Source organism: Molossus molossus, unplaced genomic scaffold (genome assembly GCF_014108415.1).
Source record: "Molossus molossus isolate mMolMol1 unplaced genomic scaffold, mMolMol1.p scaffold_m16_p_4, whole genome shotgun sequence".
Taxonomy (NCBI): Eukaryota; Metazoa; Chordata; class Mammalia; order Chiroptera; family Molossidae; genus Molossus; species Molossus molossus.
The window spans coordinates 51,104,142-51,112,728 of NW_023425377.1; the positions used below are offsets into that span (position 1 = coordinate 51,104,142).

At 42.6% G+C, this 8,587-nt stretch overlaps 1 pseudogene; it reads left to right on the plus strand.

Moving 5' to 3' along the window:
- Positions 1 to 5,436: 5,436 nt before the first annotated feature.
- Positions 5,437 to 7,195, plus strand: LOC118616041 (annotated as a pseudogene).
- Positions 7,196 to 8,587: the final 1,392 nt, after the last annotated feature.

An 8,587-nucleotide genomic window follows, 5' to 3' on the forward strand; every position in this document is an offset into this window, starting at 1 on the left:
GTTCACAGATAAAATAACTTTGAAGGCAATCAACTGCACTAGAGTCCAATATTCACAATTGGGCATTATGATTTTCACTGAAACAATTTCTCTCCCTAAAATCACCCTCATTTTTATGAAGGAGATTGCATTAGGTCAGGTTTAATTTGGCCTTATTATTTGCCCCCAAATAATAAGAATTAGCAATTGATAAGCTTTCTCAAATTTGGCTGGAATGTCAGTTATTCATAAGGAATCTTTAGATTGAGCTCTATGGAGCAGTCAGCAGTCAGCCCCTCAGGGCAGAGAAGCTAAAGTCACAATTGCCATCAGGCTGTGCCTGGAATACCTACAGATTTGGGTCATGTCCTCAAATCCTTGAGGTTCCCAATGTGTTGAGGTTCCTTTTCTGCCATCTTTCAAGAAAACAAGTTTTGTTCCTTACCTGGAAAGATTGCCATGAGCCATTAACCAAGTAAAGTACCAGGCCATTTTCTGTAAGTGGCCTCTGATCAGCTTCCATGAGTCTTGAGAGTCAATCCCAATTGCTTAAGGCTTTTTGGTGACATCCAGAGTGCAGGCATGTCTCTTTTGAACACAATTTTCCAGTCAAAGACTCGGTTAATAAAACCACAATTGGAACCTGGTTTCATGTGCAAAGAGAAAAGATTCATACTGGATTTATGCAAATAAATATTGTCATGAAAATAATACTCACTGATTGAGAGTTGCCAAATTCTGGAGGGATTAGGTAGGGAGAAAAATGTAAATGCTTCAATATTGTTTGAGGATATAATTTACCAAATTGTTCTAAGAAAATAGAAACAAGCTTCCTTTTTTTTTTTTTTTTAAGGTACGTGCCCCTAGCGGGAACCAAACCCAGGACTCTTTGGTCCGCAGGCCAATGCTCCAACCACTGAGCCAAACCGGCCAGGGCACAAGCTTCCTTATATGTGGAAAACAAAAAGATTTTTCCATAAATCCAGTTATTTTATATTTCAAAGAAATGACCTACTTAGAATCTGTTATCTAGAGTAAGTCAGAGTCCTTTTCACAAACCTTTGCAAAGATGTAACATATTTGCAAAACAGTGATTCCCTATAAATGACAAAACTTAAAATGACGTGGTTATAGCCCTGGCCGGTTTGGCTCAGCGGTTAGAGCGTCGACCTGCGGTCCAGAGAGACCCACTAAGGGCGTGTGCCTCGGTTGCAGTTTGTCCCCGGCCCTGGTTGGGTCATGCGGGTGGCAGCCACTCGATGTGTCCTTTTTCTTTTCTTTTTTTTTTTTATTTTATTTTATTTTTTTTTATCCTCACCCGAGGACATTTTTCCATTTTTTGTTCAGATAGAGCGGGAGGGAGAGAGAGGAAGAGAGAGAGAGAGAAACATCGATGTGAAGGGACACATCGAGTGGCTGCCACCCGCACGACCAACCAGGGCCGGGGACCAACTGCAACCCTGCAACCGAGGTACGCGCCCTTAGCGGGAACCGAACCCGGGTCTCTCAGGACCGCAGGCCGACGCTCCAACCGCTGAGCCAAACCGGCCAGGGCTCTTTTCTTTTTTTTTAATCCTCACCCCAGGACGTTTTTTGATATTTTGTTCAGATAGAGTGGGAGGAAGAAAGAGAGAGAGAAACATCCACGTGAAAGGGACACATCGAGTGGTCACCACCCACATGACCCAACCAGGGCCGGGGACAAACTGCAACCGAGGTACGGTGCCCTTAGCAGGAAATGAACCCGGGTCTCTCCAGACCGCAGGCTGATGCTCTAACCACTAAGCAAACCGGTCAGGGCGATGTGTCCCTTTCACATTGATATTTCTCTCTCTCTTTCTTCCTCTCTCTCCCTCCCACTCTATCTGAACAAAAAATGGAAAAAATGTCCTCGGGTAAGGATAAAAAAAAATTAAAATAAAATGACATGGTTATAGACTTGATTTTAATACAGTTGATAAAGAACTTTGTTTTTATGCCCTGGCCGGTTTGGCTCAGCGGTTAGAGCATCGGCCTGCGGTCCTGAGAGACCCGGGTTCGGTTCTCGCTAAGGGTGTGTACCTCGGTTGCAGTTTGTCCCCGGCCCGTGTCGGTTGTGCGGGTGGCAGCCACTCGATGTGTTCCTTTCATGTCGATGTTTCTCTCTCTCTCTCTGTTCCTCTCTCTCCCTCCCACTCTACCTGAACAAAAAATGGAAAAATGTCCTCAGATGAGGATAAAAAAAAAGAACTTTGTTTTTGTGTAAGATATAGCATTCCAAGATAACAATATCCTGGTAAATAATCATTATAAAATGATATATAGAAACACAAAAATAAAGAAAAAATAATATATGTAAGATTAAAAATTTTTGTTTTCCTTTATTGATATTTTAGAGAAAGAAGAAGTGAGAAGGAGAGAAAGACAGAAACATCAATGAGAGAGAATATCGACTGGCTGCCTCCTGCATGTCCCCCACTGGGGATTGGGCCCACAACCTGAGTATGTGTCTTGATTGGGAATCAAACCGGCAAACTCTTGGTGCATGGGTTGACACTCAACCACTGAGCCACATTGGCCAGACAATATCTAAGGTTTTAAAATGCTACACCTGGCCTGGCCAGTGTGGCTCAGTGGATTGAGCATTGTCCCATGGACTGAGAGGTCCCGGTTCAATTCCCATGAACAGCCAGGGCCGGGGACAAACTGCAACCGAGGTACATGCCCTTAGCGGGAATCGAATCCGGGTCTCTCTAGACCGCAGGCCTCTCTGGACTGCAGGCCAACGCTCCAACCGCTGAGCCAAATCGGCCAGGGCTAGGCCTGATTAGTTTTAATTTTTTTAATTTTTTTTTTTTTGGTACGTGCCCCCAGCAGGAACCAAACCTGGGACTCTCCGGTCCGCAGGCCGATGCTCCAACCGCTGAGCCAAACCGGCCAGGGCTAAAAAACTTTTATAAGGAGAGAGAATAAATCCTTGAGGTATCTCAGGTCCCATAGGAATAAATCAAAGTCATTTCACAGTTAAAAGAGTCTCTTAAGATTTAAATGTTGGGAAGGTTGTCAAATATACTTAGTCTAAATCTAAGTAAAACAGACACATATTTTATGGTAATAACTCTAAAAGACATCAATCTGACTTAAATTTGTTTTAAAATCAAATATAATGTACAGACTACAGGATCCTGCTTAACCTACATAAGTATCTAATCTCTTTAGGCCAATAAAATATCATACCTTAGTAATACCACCCATAGGCAGAAAATACACCACATATAATACACAAACATATGAAGACCATATATATAATCCAAATCATTGATTTTTGTAGAGAAGATGCAAGATTTCTCATTTGCTTTTGATGACTTTTAAGAAGGCTGGAAAAGGGAATAGGTCTTAATTATCAAGCAGGAAGAACTATTAAGACTCTCAATGGAAGTGTCAAGGGCTTTGAATGAGCTGTGGAAATATAGATTCAGCAACAGGAGAGAGCCTGGGTGGGGCTGCTTCAGCTTCCTAAAAATGATATAGAAAGGAAGTGAGATTGGGCAAGGCTGCTTTGGCTCACTGAAAAGTGAGAAACCCCAGTGACATAAGACATGACATGACAAGAGTGTGGTTCTCAAAACTGATGTCATAAATGCTCCAGAGATGTAGCCTGTGGAAATGTTTACCACATGTCCTGATAGTGGCCTTACCAAGGATCAAGGTATTAGATGCCCTGAGTATGGATTTAACCCACTTAGACAGGGGACTTAATCAGAAAGCCCCTTTGAGAGAGACAGAAAGCCAGTTTGACCTGTGGACTTGTTTACCCTGTGCCCTTAGGGTGGCCTTATCAATGTCCAGGACATTAGCCAATTGCCCTGGGAATGGATTTACCCCACTCAGGTAGGGGACTCAACTCTACACTGATCAAACAAGAAGGAGAGAAGGGATCCCTTCAGATGTCATGGCTGATCAGGTCTTGATTCAATGGACCCCATCACCCAGGTGTTGAATGGGGATGGTCATGTGGGTAGATGACTCTGTATCTAGAAGCAGGTTTACCTTCCATCTCAGGGTGGATGCATCTTGAGGAAGGACTTACTTATTCTGCAGCTGGCAGGTAGATTTCCCCCACACCAATGAGGGCAAGAGAAAGTATAATAAAAGTAATTCTAAATCCATCAGGAGAAAATAGGTAGAGGAAGGGAACTGAAGCCTGACTTGGTTTTTTTTTATAGATTTAAAACTTTTACAAACTTTTATAACCATCACAACACTTTTATAATTTGTATAAGCTTTTTTTTTAACCCATTCAGGAATAACTATCATTAGAATAACTCAATTTCAATTCTTGTCCTGTAAACATGTATTTCTATACTTTAGGCCTTCTATTACCAAAATCATACAATTTCTTTCCACCTTAATTTGAACTTACAACTCATAGAAACCTCAAGTTCCAATGATAACCAGGTAAATAACCAGCATTCCTTAGATTGACTTTTATGAACACATTTTAAACATATTTTTACTTTTAATAAACACATTAAAAATTTTTTTTTAGATAGAGTGGGAGGAAGGGGGAGAGAGAGAGAGATTAATGTGAGAGAGACACATCAACCGGTCGCCTCCCACAGGACCCTGACCAGGGCCGGCAATGAACTGCAACCAAGGTACATGCCCTTGACCAGAATTGAACCCATGACTCATTGGTCCACCGGCCATGCTCCGACTGCTGAGCCAAACCAGCCAGGGCTAAAAAACACATTTTCAACCAAACACAAGATATTACATTAATAGTTCCAAATCCTCTTTACAGACTTTCTGCAATAAAAAGGCAAGAGCAGGCAAATTTAAGATTTGTCTAACCATTAATATTTCAGTATTGCATGTTATTTCAAAAATCTGGATAGTCAATAACTTTTATAAAAATTCACTAATTTAGAAAAGAATTACATTAAATTGTCCTGCTCAGACGGCTAGAGTTTTTTCCTTTTAATAAGAATCCCCCCCAGGGCTATGCGGCCCTAGCTCTCCGAGCGCTTTGGCGTCCCCAGCTAGGGGCAGCGGTGGCAGCAGGGACGGCAAGCGGGGCGGCCCGGAGTAGCGCGCCCAGCCCCTTAGGTCCGGTGTGGAGGCGGGGACAAGAGCGGCGGAGGTGGGGCCCGCGCCGGGTCCGCCTGCCTGCCCAGGGAGATGCCAACCGTGGCGAAGCAGTTGGCGGCGAGGCGGAAGGCGGCCGGAGAATAGCGACTGCGCGGCGGTCCACGGGACCGCGCCGCGACTGCCTGGGCTGGCCCAAAGGAGCGCCCGCCGCCGCCGCTGCGTGGACCGAGGAGATGTGGAACATATGGATTTGGGATATGGATTCATTTGAAAAAACAGTTTGGGTTATGAACGTGATTTCTGATGAAACTGGGTTGGAAAAATTTTCATGATCTTTGTATATATGTGTGTGTGTGTGTATAAATTTTGCATTTGACTTAAAGTGCCATGAGAAAATTTGCATATTGCAAGGTGGTCCTGGCCACCTCCTTGATTTGGGTACTTTTGGATATGTTCCTGCTTCAGTGAATGTAACAAATGTGATGAAAAAAAGGAGAGAGGACTTCCTGCTGGGGATGTTCTAGAGCCAGTACAAAAGCCTTATGAAGGTCCTGGAGAAATGGGGAAACCTGACCTTATTTCTAAAGAAGATCAAGAAAAGATGAAAGAGATGTTTAAAATAAATCAATTTAATGGCAAGGTGTATCCAGATAATCTTTCTACAACAAGTGTGGTGATATTCCACAATGAGACTTGGAGAACACTTCTGCGAACTGTCTATAGTGTCATTAATCTCTCACCAAGACACATACTAGAAGAAATTGTTCTAGTAGATGATGCTAGTAAAAGAGACTTTTTGAAAAGACCCCTAGAGAGTTATGTAAAAAAATTAAAAGTACCAGTTCATGTAATTCAAATGGAACAACATTCTGGATTGATCAAGAGCTGGATTAAAAGGAGCTGCTGTGTCTAAAGGCCAAGTGATCATTTTCTTAGATGCTCACTGTGAGTGTACAGTGGAATGGCTGGAGCCTCTCTTAGCCAGGATCAAACAAGACAGGAAAACGGTGATGTCGATACTTTTGAGTACATGGCAGGTTCTAATATGAGCTATGGTGGATTCAACTAGAAGCTCAATTTTCGCTGGTATCCTGTTCCCCAAAGAGAAATAGGCGGAAGGAAAGGTGACTGGACTCTTCCTGTCAGAACACCTACAATGGCAGGAGGCCTTTTTTTCAATAGACAGATTACTTTGAGGAGACTGGAACATATGATGCTGGAATGGATATTTGGGGAGGAGAAAACCTAGAACTTTCCTTTAGGATTTGGCAATGTGGAGGAACTTTGGAGATGGTTACTTGCTCACATGTTGGACATGTGTTTCGGAAAGCTACACCTTACACGTTTCTGGGAGGCACAGGACAGAATATTAATAAAAATAACAGATGACTCACAGAAGTGTGGATGGATGAATTCAAGAATTTCTTCTATATAATTTCTCCAGGTGTTACAAAGGTAGATTATGGAGATATAGCATTGAGACTTGGTCTAAGACACAAACTCCAATGCAAACCAAATCAATGTCTAGATAACATGGCTAGAAAAGAAAAAGAAGAGTTCGTTTTTTTGTTTTTCTTCTTATACTCACTCGAGGACATTTTTCCATTTTTTTGTTCAGATAGAGTGGGAGGGAGAGAGAGGAAAAGAGAAAGAGAGAAACATCGACGTGAAACTGACACATCAAGTGGCTGCCTCCAGCATGACCTAACCAGGGCTGGGGACAAACTGCAACCGAGGTACATGCCCTTAGCAGGAACCGAACCCGGGACTCTCTGGAGCATAGGCTGATGCTCTAACTGCTAAGCCAAACTGGCCAGGGCATAAGTTGGAATGTTTAACTTCCCATGGTATGGGAAGTAATCAGGTTTTCTCTTACACTGCCAACAAAGAAATTAGAACACATGACCTTTGTTTGGATGTCTCCAAACTCAGTGGCCCAGTCACAATGCTCAAATGCCATCACCTAAAACTCAACCAACTTTGGGAGTATGATTCCACGAAATTAACCCTGCAGCATATGAACAGTAATCAGTGCCTGGATAAAGCCATAGAAGAGGATAGCCAGGTGCCCAGCATTAGAGACTGCAGTGGAAGCCAGTCACAGCAGTGGCTTCTTTGAAACGTCACCCTTCCAGAAATATTCTGAGACCAAATTTACACACAAAAAAGAAAATAAGGATTGACTAGGCTACCTCAGTTTACATTTCTGCCACATCTTTTTTTTTTTTTTTTTTAATCCTCACTCTACATTTTTGCATTTATCTTCAGATAGAACAGGAGGGAGAGAGGGAGGAAGAGAGAGAGAGAAACATCGACTGGTTGTGAGAGAGACACATCAACTGGTTGCCACCCACACGACCCCAACCAGGGCCAGGGACAAACTGCAACCGAGGTACATGCCTTTAGCGGGAACCAAACCCGGGACTCTCTGGTCTGTGGGCCAATGCTCTAACTGCTGAACCAAACCAGCCAGGGCTGCTATATTCCTAAGTAGCAAAAAAGGAAAAGAGCTTCCTCCTGCAGGATATAAGGTTTATCAGCCATTAAACTTAGACTGTCTAGTTGTGAACCAGCCTTCCTGTCCAAGGACGAGCAACTACAATATGGCAAGACTGTGCACAATGATGTTTACAAGATTGAAAGAGTTTTTCCTCAAGAATCATTGTAAAGACTATTCAGACAATGAAACAATCAACAAAACGTGCTTTCTGGAAAGCTGCACCTTTTAGAGTTTGCTTGCACATCAGTAATTTTTGCTGAAGTGCTGTCATGATGAAGAGATTTCCAAGAATTTTTCTTGTTAGAACTGGTAGCCAGTATATTGAATACTGATATAAAGATATATGAAAAGAGCCCTGGCCAGTTTAGCTCAGCAGTTAGAGCATCAGCCTGCAGACCAGAGAGTCCCAGGTTCGGTTCCCACTAAGGGCACATACCTCGGTTACTTTTTGTCCCTGCCCCAGTTGAAGTTGTGTGGGTGGCAACCACTCGATGTGTCTCTCGCACATCAATGTTCCCCCCCCCCCCCCTCTATCTGAGGATAAATGCAAAAAAAAAAAAAAAAAGTCCTCTGGTGAGGATAAAAAAACAAACAAACATATATGAAAAGAACTGGGACCAGATTCAGAATCATGAAAATGACATTTTTATAATAAAACAAAAACTATATTAAACAGGGTTTAAAGAAAATTAAAATAGAACTATGAGAAGTACAATTTGTTATAGTATAGTATCAAATTTCTATGTAGATTTTTATACCTCAATAGGGAAAAATAACTGATTCCAATGACATTCATTTTGTTTTCATCCGTGATAGTCATGGATGCTTTTTAAAAATTTCTCCCTGAGCCCTGGCCAGTTTTGCTCAGTGGTTAGAGCATCAGCCTGTGGTCCAGAGAAACCCAGGTTCGGTTCCCGCTAAGGGCACATACTTTGGTTGCAATTTGTCCCCAGCCCTGGTTGGGTAGTACGAGTGGCAACCACTTGATGTATCCCTTTCACATTGATGTTTTTTTTCTCTCTCTCTCTCTCCTTCCCA